Source organism: Thamnophis elegans, chromosome Z (assembly GCF_009769535.1).
Source record: "Thamnophis elegans isolate rThaEle1 chromosome Z, rThaEle1.pri, whole genome shotgun sequence".
In the NCBI taxonomy this organism is placed as follows: Eukaryota; Metazoa; Chordata; class Lepidosauria; order Squamata; family Colubridae; genus Thamnophis; species Thamnophis elegans.
In genome coordinates, this window is record NC_045558.1 from 84396712 (window position 1) to 84417284 (window position 20573).

Consider the following 20573-nt stretch of genomic DNA (forward strand, 5'->3'; position numbering starts at 1 on the left):
CTCGGCTGCTGAAGGGATCGGGCCGCCACTTTAACTTTCTCCTCCTCCTCCTCCTGCCCTCAGCAAGAGAAACAGCAGCCCGCCCGGGAAACGGACACTTTGGCAGGGCTTGCACAGCGCTGTGGAAGCCCTGTCAAAACGCACGTTTCCCGCCTCGGCTGCTGAAGGGATCGGGCCGCCACTTTCTCCTCCTCCTCCTCCCGCCCTCAGCAAGAGAAACGGCAGCCCGCCCGGGAAACGGACACTTTGGCAGGGCTTGCACAGCGCTGTGGAAGCCCTGTCAAAACGCACGTTTCCCGCCTCGGCTGCTGAAGGGATCGGGCCGCCACTTTAACTTTCTCCTCCTCCTCCTCCCGCCCTCAGCAAGAGAAATGGCAGCCCGCCCGGGAAACGGACACTTTGGCAGGGCTTGCACAGTGCTGTGCAAGCCCTGTCAAAACGCACGTTTCCCGCCTCGGCTGCTGAAGGGATCCGGCCACCACTTTAACTTTCTCCTCCTCCTCCTCCCGCCCTCAGCAAGAGAAACGGCAGCCCGCCCGGGAAACAGACACTTTGGCAGGGCTTGCACAGCGCTGTGCAAGCCCTGTCAAAACGCACGTTTCCCGCCTCGGCTGCTGAAGGGATCCGGCCGCCACTTTAACTTTCTCCTCCTCCTACTCCCGCCCTCAGCAAGAGAAACGGCAGCCCGCCCGGGAAACGGACACTTTGGCAGGGCTTGCACAGCGCTGTGGAAGCCCTGTCAAAACGCACGTTTCCCGTCTCGGCTGCTGAAGGGATCGGGCTGCCACTTTAACTTTCTCCTCCTCCTCCTCCCCATCCGCCCTCAGCAAGAGAAACGGCAGCCGGGCTTCCGCCACGCCCCCGCGCCGCCGCTTTTTCTTCTTCCCCGGCCTTCCCAGTTAGCTTGCTTGAAGCTCCGAGGAGGCGGGAGGAGGGTCGCAGGAGTGGAAGTGGGGGGAGGTCTCCCCGGCCGGGAACAGCTGAGAGGCTGCCGGCCCCTTTCGCAGGAAAGTTAACTTTTCTTGGCGAAATCCTGCCCCCCCCCCCCGCGTGGTTGAGTGGTCGGCTGTCCTCTTCCCGTAAGCCGCCCGGAGTTACCTGTGTGTGAGGTGGGCTGCCCTATGCATTTGCGTGTGTGCGCTGGAGAGAGAGTGAAAAAGAGAGGGAGAAATAATTATATTAATTAGATAGATCAGTCTTTCTCCACCTTGGAGACTTGAAAGTGTGTGGACTTCAACTCCCAGAAAGGGAGTTGGGAGAAAGGAGGAGAGAATGAAAGGATGATGGAAGGAAGAAAGAGGTAAGGAGAGGAGGATGGAAAGGAGAGAAAGAGGGGGAGAGAGGGTAGAAAGGGGAAGAGGAAGAGCAGGAGTAGGAGAAAGGTAAGGGAAGAAGGAAGGGAAAGGAGAGCAGGAAGGAAGAAAGTAGAGAAGGGAGGAAGGGAGAAAAGAAAGGGAAAATAAGGTGGTGTTATAACAGGAGGAAGGGATGGTAAACAAAGCAACCCAAACTGTATATTATAACCTATTAAATGAAATAATAAATGTATAAGAATGATAAATGTTAAAACACTTGTAACCAAATGACATGCTATATGTGATGATGGGTTTTTTTCTTTTTGTTTTGTTTTTATTGTTGTGGGTATGTGTCGTCTATGTAACAAAAAAAAATAAAAAAAGTTGATAGGCAAGAGGAAGGAGGAAGGAAGGAAAAAAGAAAAAGAGGGAGAGAGGAAAGAAGAAAAGATGGAACTAGAAAGCAAAGAAGGGAGGGAGGGAGGAAAGGGGAAGACAGGGAAAGAATAGAAAGACAGAGAAGGTGAAGGTAGATAGGCAGAAGGAAGGAAGAAGGAAGAAATAGGAAAGGAGGGAAGAAGGAAGGAACAGAAGCGAAGAAATGGAAAGAGCAGAAAGACAGAGAAGGTAGATAGGCAAAAGAAATGAAGCTGAAAGAATGGAAGGAGGAAGGAAGAGAAAAAAAGAGGAAGGGAGTGAGTGAGGAAAGAAGAGAGGATGGAAGGAGAAAGGAAGGAAGAGAGGGAAAGAGCAGAAGACAGATAAGGTGAAGGCAGATAAGCAAGAGGAATGAAGGAAGAAGTGAGGAGTCTCGAGGGGGGGGGGAAACATTTAGTGACCAAAGTTACAATGGCATTGAAAAAAGTGACTGATGACCATTTTTCACACTTAGCGACCATTGCAACATCCTCATGGTCACGTGATCAAAATTTTGTTTGGCAACAGTTTCGTATTTATGCTGGTTTTAGTGTCCTGGGGTGTCCTTTTGACAAAACAATTTTTTTTTAATCAAGCCCCCCCCCCCCCCCCCCCAGTCAAGGGCGTCCCTCTTTTCCAATCTGAAAATCTGGTCACCTTACTGTAATGTATCTGCTTATTAACAACTTTTATTATAGCCGTTTTCCTTGAAAGGGTGTTGAAAAAATACCTTTCCTGTTTCCTTCTGCTTTAGCTTCTTTGTTCTCTAGTTAAGCTTCATAGATCAATAATGCTTCAGATTTTAGACAAGCAGTAACATCCCTCTTTTTATTTAAAAAATATTATATAATATGCATAACCCAATAAAATTTAATGTACTGACAAAATTTTGTTACGGGGAATAAAAAAATCAATAAGGCAAACTGAGGCCAAAGAGAACAAGCATTACTACACTAAGTGATACATTTTACATATACAGTGAATATAAAAAGTCTATAAACCTCCGTGTCAGCTTTTTCAGATGTAAAAAATCAGGCCAACATAAATCATTTCAGAATAGCAGAATAACTAAACTATTCTCCAAGACACCTTAGGATAGAACAAGACGCAATGGGTGGAAACTAATCAAGGAGAGAAGCAACTTAGAACTGAGGAGAAATTTCCTGACAGAACAATTAATCAGTGGAACAGCTTGCCTCCAGAAATTGTGAACTGGAAATCTTTAAGAAGATGTTGGATAGCCATTTGTCTGAAATGGTATAGGGTTTCCTGCCTAGGCAGGGAGTTGGACTAGAAGACCTCCAAGGTCCCTTCCAACTCTGCTATTGTATTATATTGTATTATGAGAATATTTTCTACTTTTAATATAACATGTCAACTATACAATTCAATTGAAAACCAATCTAAAATATTTTAGTGGTGTGTACACTCTTCGTATACTCCATAACCGTGATGGCGAATCTGTGGAACGCTGATCCATTTGTTAGGGCATGCAAGGCGTTGCCCTATCGGCTCCAGCGCGCATGTGAGCGCTGGTAAGCTGACTTTGGCCTTCTTTTGAGGCAGTTTTTTGTGTGAGGCTTCCTTGAAGTGACTTCCGGTTTGTCCATAAGGCCATTTTTCACCCTCCAGAGCCTTCAGGGAAGTCTCCTGAAGACTCTGGAGGAGGAAAATCGGCCTTACAAACAAACTGGAAGTCACCATTCCTGAACTTCCGAGTTCCCCGAAGGTCCATTTTTCACCCACCAAAGGCGCTCTTGAAGCCTCTGGAGGGCCTCCATGGGGGTGGGGAGATGTTTTTGCCATCCCCAGGCTCCTAGAAAGCCTCTGGAGCCTGGGGGGGGGTTGTGAAAAAACCATGCCAAAAGAGGGGGGTGCTGGTCGAGTGCCAATACGCGTGGGGGCGCACACATAGCATTATGGATGTGGCATGTCCACACATGACCCCCCCTGTGCTCCCCCTGCTTTTGGCACGGGAGACAAAAAGGTTAGCCATCACTGCTCTATAATATTAATGAATTCTACAGTGGCAATAACATGGATTGATTGTTGTTTATGTGCATCAAGTGGTTTTTGACTCCTAGGAACTACATAGAGCTTATTTCATAACGATCTATCCTTAACTTCTTATTTCAAGTCTCCCCAAAGTGCATTTATCCAATAAAAACCTGGAACTATCAAACTAATATGAAAATCTTTCAATGATAGTATCAAGAAAACAATGGATAAAACTGTTATTGGTTTTATTGTTCCTGTTTCAAATTAGATGATTTTTTAAAAACAGGATTATATGTAATCCTAAGAAAGCCAGTGAGCCATTTTCCTTTTACCAAATAATACAGAATTTCTGTAACCAAACTTGAGTGCAAATTCCTGATATGCTGATTCACTATCTCTTATTAACTTACAAAGCATTTGCACAATGTATTAAGAGGAAATTGCTGCAATAAACATCTTGAGTTATTTATTAAAAAATAATAAATAAACACAGGTGTCTCTGCTGGCTCCAACCTTCTTCCTCAGCTCCTTTGAATGCCCAACCCCTCCAGGGTTTCCCCACAGCCCTCAAGGGCCAACCAAGCCCAGCTCTTCCCAAATCTTTTGTGTGAGTTGTCCCATTCCACCTGGTGTTGCCTCTTTTGCTGGATCTTTCATTGTTAGGAGCCACTCTTCAATTTCATCTCCTTGCAGTATGTTATTAAATTGCATGGCAACAAGGCCCCTCCCTCTCCACAGCTACTTTTTAAATAGGCACTGCAATCAGGAAGATTCAGAGTCTGTAGGAATCTGACTACATGGTGCACCAACCGTCTCCCCACCAAAGTACTATTTGTTTATCTACTTGCATAAAACATGCTTTTGAATTGCTAGGTGGATAGAAGCTGAGGCAAGTGACGGGCATTCACACCGACATGCAATGCTAGGACTCGAATTGCTACACCATCTCCACCATCATTAAGCCACCAAGTGCCACCAAGCCTATATGTTAGAGAAAGCTATAAAAAAAACAGATAACAGGAAAAAATACACTCATTTTGGGGCATCAAGTTAGGCAATTTTAACCTTCTAAAATTAATATTTTAATAAAAGTAGATGTAGCAAATTATAAAATTAATCCGATGAACAGCTTTTGCTTCAAATGTCTTAGGATCAAATTAATATCACATTAGCAAGTACTATCTTTATGATGATACACAGATCAAATAATAATAAGCAAAGCCTTTTTTACCACGTCAGAGGTGGTATTCTGCCAGTTTGCCCCAGTTCAGTCGAACCAATAGTGGCGGTGGCGGGTGGCTCCACCCACCTGCCCAGATGTCATCATGGACACTCTGTGCATGTGCAAAAGCATCGCAAGCAAAGCGAGCACCAAAGCGCTCCCAGTTCTGAATTGTTAGCAAAGGTAAGAGGATTTCATGCTTGGAACACTTATATAATTGGCACTCTCCATATAATTTGAAACCTATTTTTCTATATTCAGAACAAAAGAGCTTTATTTATTTTATTTATTTATTAAACACATTTATATGCCGCTCAATCCCGAAGGATTATCTTCTATAATTTGACTGAGATCTCTCTATTCTTGGGAACCTGGGTTGTTTTAGATCTAGAATAGCAATAGCTATTAGCAACAGCAATAGCTTAGATTTTTATATCACTTCATAGTCTTTACATTCCTCTCTAAGCAGTTTACAAAGTCAGCACATTGCCCACAACAATTTGGATCCTCATTTTACCCACTTCCGAAGGATGGAAAGCTGAATCAACCCTGAGCCAGTGAGAATCAAACGACTGGCAGTCACCAGAATTAGCCTGCAATTACTGCATTCTAAACACTGTGGCACCACAATGCTAAACTTTAACTATCAATTCGTTCAATGGCAGTTAAGATAGGAAGACAGAGCCTCACTAGGCTGGCAGCTAAAATGTTATGCTAGAATTTGGAGTCTATAGCATTTCCATAATCAAAATTCTATTCTATTCCTTTTGCTGAACTGAAAATATTTCTTCTATAGGGATGCAACAGACAACAATGCAGCAAATTGGATGAGGATGTTATGGAAAATGCATAATTAAAGTTAATTAAGAACTTCAGGTCATGATGTTTAAAAATAACGCACTGTTCTTCCCGTCATTTCCATTTAAATCGGAAAAATGCATCCAAGGTATTAATGACAACTAATGTTTCCATTGGTACTATTTCTAGATATAGTACTTTCCATGCACAGCATTTTTCCATCAATGTTTTTCCAAGCTATGCAATTAAATCCCAGCAGAATAAATTAAAACAGACTTTTTTAAACATCTAACTTGACCTCTTTTTGTACAATACCTTAGGGTGTAATCTTCCTTCTATTACAATATTGGTAGATTCTGGGCTTTAGATTACTATAATTCAATCAAAATGTAATCATTTAAAGCAGTGTCTCCCAAAGTTGGATAAAATACTCAAAATTGGGTAAAAGTGGTTTTTCTTTGGTTAATAACACAAAAACCCATTACTGAATCACAACAGGTACATTTAAATAAGGATTTCTAATAGGTTTTGGGGGGGGGGGTTAATAAAGAAAAAAGTTTGGAAAACACTGATATAAAGAATTTTTGTTTTTATCTGTGTATACATTTAGAGAGACATCCAACCACACCAGAGTACTAACAAAGAGATCAGAGATTGTTTCAGAAGTTCCAAACAGCATTAAAATACAATATAAGGTTATGACTTTAACTCTTCTGGCCACTGATTTTCTTCCATTATAAGACCAACAATCAATTTTGCTAAATATTTTGAAGCAGCATCTTTCCTATAAAACTTTAAAACTTCAAGTAGTCTAAAGAATTAAGGCTTTTTTAAAAACAGTATTTGTTAAAATATTGGAGCGGCTTAGAGTACTGATTAATATCCTGCCTTAGAAACTCTTAGGTGACTTAGAAATAATATAAAACAGTAAAAAAACCAACATTCAGCGTTAAAAATTAAAACCAACCAAGTACTAGTTAAAAAAAAAGACCAATGAATAAAGGAGAATAAGACAGAATCTTCTCCTAATCTACTACCTATCTCTAAAATGGGACACACCCATTAAGGCCTCAAGTCAGTTGACACAGCCATATTTTCAGGCCTCTTCAGAAGGCAAAGAAAGTGGAGACAGATCTTCCTCGAGGGGTTCCAAAGGATGGGAGCCAAGGCAAGAAAGGCTCTTCTTCTGGATCCTGTCAGTCTAAATTCTTTGGCCAATGGGAACCCATAGCAAATTCATTCTGTCAGAACAAATGGGACAGGCAGATAGCCTGGACCCATGTCATAAAGGGCTTTAAAGTTAAAATATAATATTTGTTATGGCGCAAACCTTTTTAGATCGAAGATTCAAATCTTTTAAAGATATAATAGCCAAGTCTGTTTCAATTCCATAAATGGAACACCCAAATCAAAATGCTACCTATGAAATTATGATCAAAATCCATAACACATGATGATGTTCTCCCCACAAGCACACTTCAGTGAGGATTGTATTATCACTATTACCGTTCAATAGAGATTGGATTATTACAGTATTATAGATCTTATTCTCAGTGCAACATGTCCCCATACCTTGCTTCACTTCTATCCCCAAACCATAAAAATAGGCAGTAGTTTTTTCCTTGTATGAAACTGAATAAAAGGCTTCATGTTTAACTATAATACTTAATCCAGTTTTTGAAACAAATTTTATTACATTTCCACTGTATTTGTTTTCTCATATTAAAGTTCAGGAATCATGGAATAATAAATTTGCTCCTATGGACACTAGCTTTGGTGGAGGTATAGACATAGAAATGTGAGCAATTATTATCTTTCAAATATATAAATTGAGAGTTTATACACGGCAATACTTGATTTTAATAGGCGTGTTTGTTTTATTTTAAATTCAGATGCTGTCTCCTTAAGACAGTGGGTATACAATATATAAAATTATACAAGGCTTTGGACTACAGATAGTCCTCAACATGCCTGCCTATTTTGATCACATGCTGCGACCACTGTTAAATGAAATGTTTCACTTTGAACTTCCCTGAGGCTGGTGATTGGAGCTGTTTTCTACAAGGGGGGAGTCAGAGAGACAAAGATAGGGGCCCTTTAACTCCACTTCATTTGAACTTTCCTGAGGCTGGTGATTGGAGCTGCTGGCTACAAGGGAGGAGTCAGAGAGACAAAGAGGACTAGGTAGTAGCCCACGCGCCTAAAGGTGCGTGAATCAGATATCTATAGACCAAAATAGCAATAATACATTCTGGATTAATGCGCTTGAGATTGTGATTTTATTTTATTTCAAAATGACCATCTTAGTTCAATGTAATAGCTGTTTTGCACCTATCTTTCGCAGTACTCTTTTCAAATTTGGATACTGTCCCCTTTGTAAACAAATTATTAGTCTACATAGACAGATTACCTATCTAAAATCCCTAATCTGTGCTCTCCAAGCAGAAATTGGGTGCCCAATTCAGCCATTCCACACTATGGAGATGCCACACTATCAGCTTCCTCTACCACAAAGATCCTGCAGGAGAAAAGCAGTCTGGACAACCGTGGGATCTGGCAGGGTGAGAGCTGTGAACCATAAAAACAAAGCTTTTGGTGTGATCCAGCATAACAGATATAGTGCCCTTGCTGACCTTAAAGGGGACACTAAAGAGACAGGTCAAGGTAGTTGTGATAATGATGACTCAAATAAGCAGGGGATTGTGGTCCAAAATGAAGAACTTTCTTCAGAAAGGCGAAATGGGGAACTCATTCCCCACACATCAGTTGCACAAGAAGATCAAAGTATGTAAAAAGAGAAGTCACCTTCCAGTTGATAATTCAATCATAAGGGATGTAAATTTAGGAAAGGATATGGAGGTTTTAAAAGAGGTCAGGTGTCTGCCAGGTGCTACTGCCAGCAGAGACAAGAGGCGTATTGTTAAGATAGTCAAGAATGCAAGTAAGGACTGTGACGTTGATGCTATTATACATCTTGGCACAAATAATCTGTCCCAAAAAGATGTACTTTCTGTGAAGAATGATTTCCAGAGCTTGGGGTATGAACTTAGCAGTGTAAGTTGTAGGCTTATCTTTTCAGAAGTTTTACCAGTGTATAAGGAACAAAAAGGGAAGGGCCAGCATGTAGCAGAGTTTAATGTGTAGCTAAAGGAGTGGTGTAAAAGGGAAGGCTTTGGTTTTATTAGTCATGATGCCTGCAGCAGGTCCAATGAAAAACTGTACAAAAGAGATGGTTTGCACCCATCCAAGAAAGGGACTGAGTTACTTGGAATTAAATTCACAGATTTTCTGGATAAACATTTAAACTGAACAGCGGGGACAGAGAATTAATTGATACAGAATATTTCTGTCCCCAGCAGAAATCATAGGATCATCAGTGCATGTAACATAGATGTTTGTGCGGGTAAGATTATCACTCCTGCTGTCAAGCAAAACCAAGCATTTAATAGTGAGTGCCATACCATGTGCATGAATCATACTAGTGGTAAGAAAATAGGGGCAGTCAGGCATAACACAGGTTATGTAGACAGTAATCACAGGGTCAATGAAAATGGACTCAAATGTCTATATACCAATGCACAGAGTATGAGGAATAAACAGGGTGAATTAGAAATTCAAGTAAATGAGGGCAGATACGATATTGTTGCCGTTACAGAAACTTGGTGGGATGAAACCCACAAATGGAACATACAGCTAGAAGGATATAAATTATTTAAAAGAAATAGACCAACTAAAAGAGGAGGTGGAGTTGCACTATATATAAGAAATAACTACATCTCTACAGAAATAGAGCACAACAATGATGAGAACTATCTTGAATGCATTTGAGTCAATATTAAAAGTTGGCGGGGAAACGACATTGCCATAGGTCTATACTACAGGCCACCCAACCAAGCAGAGGAAGTAGATGAACTTTTTGCTAGTCAGCTAACAAAGGTATGTAGGAAGCACACCACAATAGTAATGGGGGATTTTAACTACCCTGACATCACTGGGAAACAAACTCTGCACCAAGTGGAAGATCCAAAGTATTGAATATCAGGGGATATTCTGGAAGGGCCGGCAACAGCCTATGCTGCGCCCTGATTGGCTGGACGCAGCATAGCCTGTTGCTAGCCAGTTACCAGCCCCTGATTGGTTGGTCAATTCTGACAGTTGCTCTGGTTTTGTATAAATACCCTGGCGCGTTACCGGGGAGTTTGAATCGTTGTCATCTATGTTCTGAATAAACAGCTTGTTCTTAACCATGGCTCCTGCGTCTTCCCTCACGATTTAAAACTGGCGACGAGGATGGGATTAGCGATTCCCGCAGAGCCTGGAACAAAAGAGAATGAGCCAGTCGCAGCCACACGAACGCTGGGGAAAAAACTGGAACAAAAGAGAATGAGCCAGTCGCAGTCACGCGAACGCTGGGGAAAAAACTTTCTTTTCTTTCCCCTCTGTTTCCTCACAACTGGCACAACCCAGTTGAAGGAGCTGCCGCCCAAGGCCAGCTTGCGCTCAGCAGCAGCAGCAGCAGTAGCCACCGCCGTTGGAGCCTGCCTGCGTCTACGCCAACTTGAGCATCACTCAGGCGCGGCCTCCGTCCCGTCCGAGGGGGCTTCCCGCGCTCACCCTCGGCTGGAGCCGCCACCGATGCTCAAGGACGAGCCACGGATCGTGACGGCTCAACCTCGGCTGGAGCATGACCGCCGCCTGCCTGCCTGCGAAGCCCTGCCTGCCTCCCGAAGAGCAGCCCGAGGAGCCCAGGAAGGCCAACGCCGCCGCTTCCTCCAAAGAGCACCCGAGGAGCCCCAGGACGGCCCGACGCCGCCGCGTCCTCCTAAGCCTGCACTTCCTCCAAAGCCTCGCCGCCTGCGCGCCCGGCTCCGCTCGCACCACCTCTACACCACCAAAGCCGCTCACTTGCCTCTCCAACCTAGCGCTTGCCTCTCATGTAATCAAAATCAGTAAGAGCTCGTGAGCATCCTAGCAACCTTAACAGCTTTACTCTGCTGCGGATCTTCTCTTCTCTGGGCTTATATAATAAGTATCTGAATGGCCATTCCTTGTTCCACACCCAGGCCCGACCTACTCCTCTGGAAATTCCATTGAAAGGGCCCGACCTCCTCCTCTCGGTTTTTGCTCGCAACCAGAGAGCCTTCTGAACCGCAACGTTCCGCAGACAACCGATTTCTGTCCTGGGCCGAGTTACGGGCTGCCTGGACTTCTTTGGGCCTTCCCCACCAAGTAGACTCACCAGCACTCCATCTTTGGCAACAACGATGAGGACTACTACGCATGCTCCATTAGGGAAGCATGCACAGAACTCTATGCTGCATCCAGCCAATCAGGGTGCAGCATAGGCTGGTGCCGGCCCTTCCAGAATATCCCCTGATATTCAATACAACAGGTTCCTAATAAACCAAGCAGACAACTTTGTTTCCCAAAAAGCAGAGAAGAGAACAAAGGGATCGGCCATATTAGACTTAATTCTCAATAACAGAGAGGAAATGATAAAAGGTGTTGAAGCCATAGGAACCCTGGGGGCAAGTGACCATGCAATATTGGAATTCAACATTATGCAAACACAAGTAGTAGAACAAACTCAAACTTGGCTTTTAAGAGAGCTAATTTCAATAAACGTAGAGAGAGCTTGAGAAGAATTCCATGGATGAGAATCCTCAAGGGGAAAACAACTCAAGAAGCTTTGGAAATTTTGAAAAATTAGATTACAAAAGCCCAGTCTAGCACAATACCAGTGAAGAAGAAAAATAGCAGCTCCCAAAGGAAACCAGCATGGCTGCATAAAGAACTCTCTGACAAATTGAAAGACAAAAAAGTTAAGTATAAAAAGTGGAAAGAGGGGAACATAACTAAGGCAGAATATCAGCAAATAGCCCAAGCCTGTAAAGATGAAGTAAGGAAAGCTAAGGCTCACAATGAAGAAAGGCTTGCCACAAAAGTAAAAAATAACAAAAAAAAACCTTCTTCTAACATGTTAAAAACAAGAAAAATGTTAAGGAAACAATTGATGCATTGCTGGGAGAAAGTGGCAAGAAGGTGACAAGCAACAGGGAGAAAGCAGAACTATTTAACTCATTTTTTTGCCTCTGTCTCTACACAAAGGGATAAAACAGTCCAACCTATCAAAAACAGCACCACAAAAATCAGATTAAGAAGACAAATTGAAATAGGGAAGAAAATGGTAAGTGAGCACCTGTCTATCCTAGATGAATTAAAATCACCAGGATTGGATGGATTATAGCCCAGGGTTCTGAAGGAACTGGCAGGTGAGATCTCAGAACCACTGAACTATATCTTTCAGAGATCCTGGAGCATGGGGAACTGCCAGAGGACTGGAAAAAAGCTAATGTGGTTCCCATCTTCAAAAAAGGAGAAAAAATAGATCCAGGAAACTATAGACCTATCAGCCTGACATCAATACCAGCAAAGATTCTGGAAAAGATAATCAAGCAACAAATTAGCGAATACCTAGAAGTAAACAAAGTAATAGCCAAAAGTCAACATGGGTTTGTCAAAAACAGATCATGCCAGACTAATCTTATTGCATTATTTGACAAAGTGACAAAATTAGTGGCTCAGAGGAATGCCATCAATATAGTTTACTTGGACTTCAGTAAGGCATTTGATAAGGTAGACCATAATTTACTACTAGATAAAGTAGAAGAATGTGGGTTGGACAGCATCACCACCAGATAGATTCGTAACTGGCTGACCAACCACACTCAACATGTAGTCCTCAATGGAACTGCATCTTCATGGAGGGAAGTATGCAGTGGAGTACCCCAAGGGTCAGTTTTAGGCCCAGTACTCTTCAACATCTTCATCAATGATTTGGATGAGGGAATAAATGGGGAACTCATCAAATTTGCAGATGACACCAAGCTGGCAGGAGTAGCCAACATTCCAGAAGACAGGCTTAAGATACAGAAAAATTTTGACAAACTTGAACATTGGACACTATCTAATAAAATGAAATTCAATAGTGAAACAAGTAAGGTTCTACATTTAGGCAAGAAAAACAAAATGCACAGGTACAGTATAGGTGGTACCTTGCTCAATAGTAGTGGACAACCAAGTAGAGGGATCTTGAAGTTCTAGTGGACAACCATTTAAAAATGAGCCAGCAGTGTGCAGCAGCTGCCAAAAAAGCCAACACAGTTCTATACTACATAAAGAGAGGGATAGAATCGAGATCACGTGAAGTGTTAATACCACTTTATAATGCCTTGGTAAGGCCACACTTGGAATACTGCATTCAGTTTTGGTTGCCACGATGTAGAAAAGATGTGGTAACTCTAGAAAGAGTGCAGAGAAAAGCAACAAAGACGATTAGGGGACTAGAGACTAAAACATATGAAAAATGGTTGCAGGAACTGGGAATATCTAGTTTAATGAAAAGAAGGACTAGGGGAGACATGATAGCAGTGTTCCATAATCTCAGGGGTTGCCACAAAGAAGAGGGAGTCAAACTATTCTCCAAGGCATCTGAAGGTAGAACAAGAAGCAATTGTTGGAAACTAATCAAGAAGAGAAGCAACTTAGAACTGAGGAGAAATTTCCTGATAGTTAGACCAATTAATCAGTGGAACAGCTTGCCTCCAGAAGTTGTGAATGCCCCAAATACTGGAGGTCTTTAAGAAGATGTTGGATAGTCATTTGTCTGGAATGGTATAGGATTTCCTGTCTAGGCAGGGGGTTGGACTAGAAGACCTCCAAGGCCCCTTCCAACTCTGCTATTTTATTATATTATTTAGCTATTTCCTCCCAGCCTGCTCTCCCTAATGCAATTGTTAAACAAATATGCAGATCTTTAAGTGAAGCATGAGGTCCCTCAGGGTTAGAGGCCTAGCACAGGCCAAGTCCTGCCTGCCCCCTCATAAGGCACCCCTCACCCCAGAGGCACCCAGTACTCTGCTCTCTGACCATTTGGACCCCAGGCCTTGACCTACTCCCAAGCTGACCACTCAGCTACACAAGAGAGCCTAAAGCCAGTGAGCAGAAACAATAGACACACAGAGGCAGTTAAATAGAGAGATTCTCTGATTATCAGCACTCTAATTGCCTTTAAATGATCTTCTGACTTGGTTGCTTATTTTAGGGAGCGTGCCAAGATAGAATCTAAGGCCTGATTTGGCTATCAGGTCCCACAAACACCACAAACAGAGGCAACATGAAGTTGCCATAAGGTCAGCAGCATCTCATGGAAAGCTGAATCTCACATTGCTTCACGTTGGCTGGATTCCTCTGCAAAAAACCCCAAAAAGATATGTTGGGTCCTGGAGCTAGCCAAGGAGCAAGTTGAATCCTGCAAGTCCCTTGTAATCCTGAAACTGCCTCCCTGTGCTGGTTGCTTCTACTGACAAGTTTTAGGCTTCTTTGCATGGCTAGGTAAATTCAGAGCTGGCTGTGACCTGTGAGCAACCTGGGGTGGCTGGATGGGAAGTAGCCTTGTAAGTAGGCTTGTATCTGCCCTCTATGTACCAGTAACTTCTGACCGGCTTTGGCTCTCTTGTGTGGCTGAGTGGCCAGCTTGGGAGTAGGCTAAGGTCTGTGGGGAACCAGCAGGATGGGTGGGAGATATAGGTGGGGAGGGAACTGCAGCAGCCATAATCTTTTTTTTTTTGGGGGGGGGGGTTGTTGTAACATCAAACTGGTCACTTAGTAGCTAAGTGACCAGTTATAAGCCAAGGATGCCTTTTGCACTTCTATTTTCTTTATTTCTAGATTGTTATTTTTCTTCCCTGCTTATCTTTTTTATTTCCCATTTTTAAAAATCAATAAAGGTATTTAAAAAATAGACAAATTTCTAGTGGTGGGCTATTCCAGAGGGCTAACTCCAACATAAAAAACAACAACAACATAACAATCATGTTACTAATTGAACAAATGTAGCGATTCACTTAACAACTTTGGCAAAAAAATCATAAAATGAGGCAAAACTCAATGTATCACTTAACAAGAGAAATTTTGGGGTTAATTTTGGTTGTTAAGTCGAGGACTTCCTGTAGAGAATAGAGAATATAGAATAGCATAATTGTTCTCTTCTTTAGGCTAAACGTAATTCCCTTAGCTTTTCACTGTAAAATTTAGCCTCCAGACACATATTTGTTGATTTTCTCTGCATTCTTTCTAGAGTCTCAAAATCTGTTTGTATTATGGTGACCAGAATTGGGTGCAGTATTCCAAGTATAGCCTCACTAGTTTAATATAAAGTCATTAGTTCAATCATTTCTTATGATCTTGAGATTATCTCTCTGTTGATGTCACCAAGGTTATGGTGCATTGGCTTTTTTGGCAGTTGCATATTACTGGCTCATATATAAATGATGGTCTATCAGGGCACCTGAATCCATCATGCAACTACTACTCAACAATTACTAGTTGAGCCAGGTACTATCTATTGTAAAAGCCTGTACATTTGATTTTTCCAGTCTACATGAAAGTCCTTACTTCTCTCACCACTGAACTATACCTTGTTGAATAGGGTCAAATACTCACGTCTGAATTGAATTGAATTGAATTGATTTTATTTGTAGGCCGCCCTTTTCCCTGAGGGGACTCAGGGCGGCTCACAGAAACCAGGGAGAGGGGAATACAAAACAATACAATACTAAAACAACAACACATAATAAGATAATACACAACATGCATACAACATTCGGGCGGGGCAATGGTCCTTATCCCCAGGCCTGACGGGCGAGCCAGTTCTTCAAGGCTATGCGGAAGGCCTGGACGGTGGAGAGGGTGCGGATCTCTATGGGGAGCTCGTTCCAAAGGGTCGGGGCCGCTACTGAGAAGGCCCTCCTCCTTGTGGTTGCCAGCCGGCATTGGCTGGCCGATGGGATGCGGAGGAGGCCTAACCTATGAGATCTTATAGGCCGTAGGGAGGTAATTGGCAGAAGGCGGTCTCTCAAGTATCCAGATCCACTGCCATGTAGGGCTTTATGGGTGGTCAATAGCACCTTGAAGCGCATCCGGAGATCGACAGGTAGCCAACGCAGCTCGCGGAGGATAGGTGTAATGCGGGTGAATCGAGGTGCACCCGCGATCACTCGCGCGGCTGCGTTTTGTACTAGCTGAAGTCGCCGGATGCTCTTCAAGGGCAGCCCCATGTAGAGCACATTGCAGTATTCCAGCCTAGAAATCACGAGGGCCCGAGTGACAGTTGTGAGCGCCTCCCGGTTCAGGTAGGGTCGCAACTGGCGCACCAGGCGTACCTGGGCGAATGCTGTCTGTCCAGATCCTTCTGAATTTTGAGTTTTCATTCAAAGTGTTGGTGTTGTCTGCACATTTGATGAGCTCCCCCTTTATCCCCTCATCTAGATCTTTTCTAAAGATGTTGAAGAGCACTGGCCCCAATACAGAATCTTGAGGTATGCCACTGCATGGTTTTCCTCTATATAGATATATTTCTATTGAAGACTACATTCTCAGTGTGGTTGTTCAACCATTTATGCATCCATTTGGTGATAGTTCTGTCTATCAAACTTTCTTGTATCTTACCAAGAAAGTTGTGTTCTACTCTGTCAAAAGCCTTACTGAAATCCAAGTATACGACTGTGTTTCCCGGAAATTATCTTATATTTTTTCCACCAAAAACGGCACCAGGTCTTATTTTCAGGGGGAGGGGTGTCATCCACTGACTCACCTCACTTGCGTGCATTATCCCTGGCCTCTTTTTCGCTATCAGAGGCCTTCAGGAACTTCTTCGTCCAGCAAGGCTTGCAAGGCTTTCCTGAAGACTTCTGCAGCTGATAACAGAGCTCTGGATCGATCCAGAACTCTGATATCAGCTACAGAGGCTTTTAGGAAAGCCTTGCCAGCTGCAGAAGAAATGGGCAGATGTGTGCGAGGCCTGGCTACAACTGTTGGAAGGTAAGTAGTAAGGCAGCTCCACACACCCCATCCCTAGCTTAAAATTTTTACCTGTGCATCCTGGGTGGAGTCTTAATTAGGGCTTATTTTGGGAGTAGACATATATTGGGCACATGTGTAAAAATCAAGCTAAAACTTAGTTCTGAGTAGATCATATTTTCGGGCAAACACAGTATATACAGAACACAGCATTTCCTTGATCTCCTAATTTAGCCACTTTATCAAAGAAGGCAATAAGGCAATAATTCAGACATTTTTAGGAAGTGCATAAAAAGAGGTTGGATGGCTATCTATCAAAAATGTTGGTCTAGATGAGTTTTAAGGTCACTTCCACTCTGATTCTATGAAAATCTACATCATTTTACAAATAAGAACAGAGCTCTGACAATGAGTAACTAATGATTTTAGCCACAGCAAGTCAACATGCTTGAATATTTTTAGTTTCTATTTTAAAAAGATAATTTATATCAATAATTACTAATACTTCCCTAAATTAGTAACAGTTCATTGGTGGTCAAAATAGAATTGCAAGTTATACTAATTCAAGTGGTTTGTGATGGGAAACAAGCGTAAAATAATTTTTTTCTCTTCATTAAGCAACCACAATGTGATGACCTGCTCTGTGAAAAATTAGAGGTCAATCATATAATGAGATTTGGTCCATGTACTGACTTGAATCATAGAATTTGCCCAGCTTCCTGTTCTAAATACATTGCCAACAAGATGATGGATTGAGCACATCAGTATCACTTAGCAGATTTAGCCAAAACAGATCATAATTGCTGCCATATGTTCATGAGGATTAGCAAGAATTTCAACGCCATTTATTTAAAAAAATTAAAAATCTAACCTGGTAAAAATATTAGAGTTTATATTTTATATCCTCTTTATCACATGTAAATGTTATAAATCAACTTCTGATTTGCATTATTGCTAACGTTGGTGCATTACTAATATAAACTTTCAATTATTATTGTGTTATGTTTTCAGAGTGAATCTGTGACTGAGGCTTTTTAAGTAGCCTTGTAGGTCAACCACAATCTATTGTAAGATTGTAAATCAATCTCAATCTATTGTATGTAAACCAATCTCAGTCTATTCCCCACAATCAACTCTAATTAAAGATGAATTTGAACTAATACCTTGCTTGCTATTTAAACTTACACATACCAGCTTAAGTGGCAATTCATATGATGTCAATATCCAGTAGTATCATAATTTAGAAGAAAGGTAAGCAATTCAGAAAGCATGAACCTGAACCTGTAATCATCTAATCTATAATTGATCAGATAAACAAATAATTGACATTAATAATGCTTGCTTATTTTTGAGGCACATCTTACCGATCATATTAAGTTATACTTTGCCATTGTTCTTGGTGACATGCCTGGTTCATTAACTAAGCTTATTTGCTAAGAATACCTTAATCACACATTAAGTTAACCATAGGCAGTGATGGAATTCAAATAATTTAACCACAGGTTCTCTGCCCTAATGACCAAGAGGGGCTCAGTGGTCATGTGACTGGGTGGGCGTGGCCAACTCAATATCACTCAGGTCGATGGATGCTTCACCTTAGCTGTTACAATGTAATAAAGGTTAACCGGAGAGGCAAGTTCTGTAAACTGGGCAATAAATATTAGGCTAGAAACAACACCAGAATGTTTCCTTCCTGCCTTCCTTACAGGATTAGCTCTATAAAGTGAAAAAAACCAAAATGAGATTTCTTCCAACAACCGGTTTTCCAAACTGCTTAGAAAGTTGACAACCGATTCTCCCGAATAGATGCGAACTGGTTGAATCCAACCACTGGTAATAGGAGGAAACAAATTTTAATGCAAGCCAGAAGGAAAATGGCATGATATAATAATTTAATGTTTATACAAAAATCAAAGAATACAATGCAAAATGTTAAACATACTTCTTTTAAAAAGCATTGCTGTATAAACTACTATTTTCTTTTGAAATGTCCAGAAGTATCATCTACTTTTTTTTTAGGAAATTGCAAACCAATAATCTTCACATATCCAAAAGAATGCATCTTATGCAGAATGTTGGAGATAGAGACATAATATTAATAGAGCAATAAAGAAAAGTAGATTTATGGTATTATTCTTGGACCAAATGAAATTCTATTATTTTGGACAACTGTTCAAAGAAAATTGTAAAACCATGAATACAAAATGTAGCATGATAAAAATGTTTTCAGAATTATATTGTCTATGGATTAGATAGTTCAAAGATATGCAAGAGCACAAATATGTTACTGAAATTTGGTGCTGTTTATATTCTACAGGAAACCAATAGCCTTGAGTTTCTTGTCAATTTTAGAGAATTTTTCTGCGAATACCTACATTATCTTCACATAAAAAAATGAGTCTTGGCAAAAATCATTTGATTATCAATTGAGTAAATATATGTTTGAACAAAGAAATTCCTACAGTGTTTTATAAATTATAGTATTACGTTTTTTATAATCTGTCCTATTACTTAAAGTATATAGATTATTCACTGTAAACGTAACTGTATCTGTACTCTGTAATTTTACTGTAATAATTTTCTTTATCTTATTTTATTTTATCAATATAGCTTAATTTTATTTCTATTCTAGGATAATCATTATATTATTAGTTCTGGTACTGGTGAACATTGATAAAGGAACACATCACTGACAAAATATGAAAGGTAATTCATCCCCATCAGCATTTTCTTCCTACATAATAAGTTATATAATACTTTATCATGCTTAAAGTTTATACTAATTAAATACTCAGCAGTCTCTATTTATTTATGTGTATTTGGCTATGCAAAGGCATATCCAATTGTATTTGCTCAGAAGGTAGGAACTATCAGAAGTATAGACTAGACAAAGTTAAAAATATATCCTGGAAGAAAGCAGTAGTAAACTATTTTAATATTGTTGCCAAGATAAAACACAAATGCATTCATACAGTCACCAGGAATTGAGCATAACTCAAAGGAGGCTCCATTTTATATCACCATTCAACAAGGAAGCATAAAACAATTAAAAAACCAGAAAACTATCAAGCTAGAGAATCTAACAGTCCTGTCAAGATGTCAATATTATCAAGTAAACATTAATAAATTTAAGAATATCCTGTATTATAACTTTGATAATTGCTTAATTGTCACTAATGGCATCAGAAACTAATAAGTAGATTGAGTTTATGATTGATTGACTGATTGATTGATCAATCAAATTGATTCCCAAGGCTGACAAAGGGAAAATTCAACCATCTTCCATCCTCCCAACTCTGATGATCTCTAAAAATTAAAAATTAATTAGTTGCCTTTATAAGTGAACTCTCTAAAATCTCAAAATACAAAGAATAAAGATTCAAGGTGATACAATATATTTGGATGAGGAAGAAGCCTTTTGGTGATGAAATATACCATATTTTTTTAACTATAAGACGCACCAGAGTATAAAACGCACCATGATTTTGAAGAGGTAAACTCTAAAAAAAAGTTTTTGCACTCTGCAGGCCTCCCAAACCCTCTGCACTCCTGGTTTTTTGCAAAGGGGACCCGGTTTCGGTAGGCCAAAAATGTTGTATTCAGTGTACCAGATTTTTACTCTCTTTTGGGGGGGAGGAAAGGTGCATCTTATACTCCGAAAAATATGGTAAATGTAAAAAATTGGGAGAGGAACAGAACATTACAGAAACTGACATTTAAAATAGCTAAATTGACTCCCGCATGTTTGCTTGTTTTGCTCATAAGTATAAGAATGCAATTAAAATATGCCCATGTGGGAATGCTATAGTACTATGATTATTTTGTGTCCAAAAGGCCTCTTTCTCATCCAAATATCACCTCAAATCTTTATTCTTCGTATTTTGAGATTTTAGAGGGGTCACTTATCAAGGCTTCTAATTAATTTTTAATTTTCAGAGACCAACACAGTTGGGAGTTATGTGTTTTACTAACATCTGTGAAAA

At 40.9% G+C, this 20573-nt stretch overlaps 1 protein-coding gene across 3 annotated transcripts in view; it reads right to left on the reverse strand.

The window, feature by feature from the left end:
- EPHA5 (EPH receptor A5) overlaps window positions 1-20573 on the reverse strand; it is a 237770-nt gene that overhangs the window by 163752 nt on the left and 53445 nt on the right. The gene's annotated exons all lie outside the window — the stretch shown is intronic.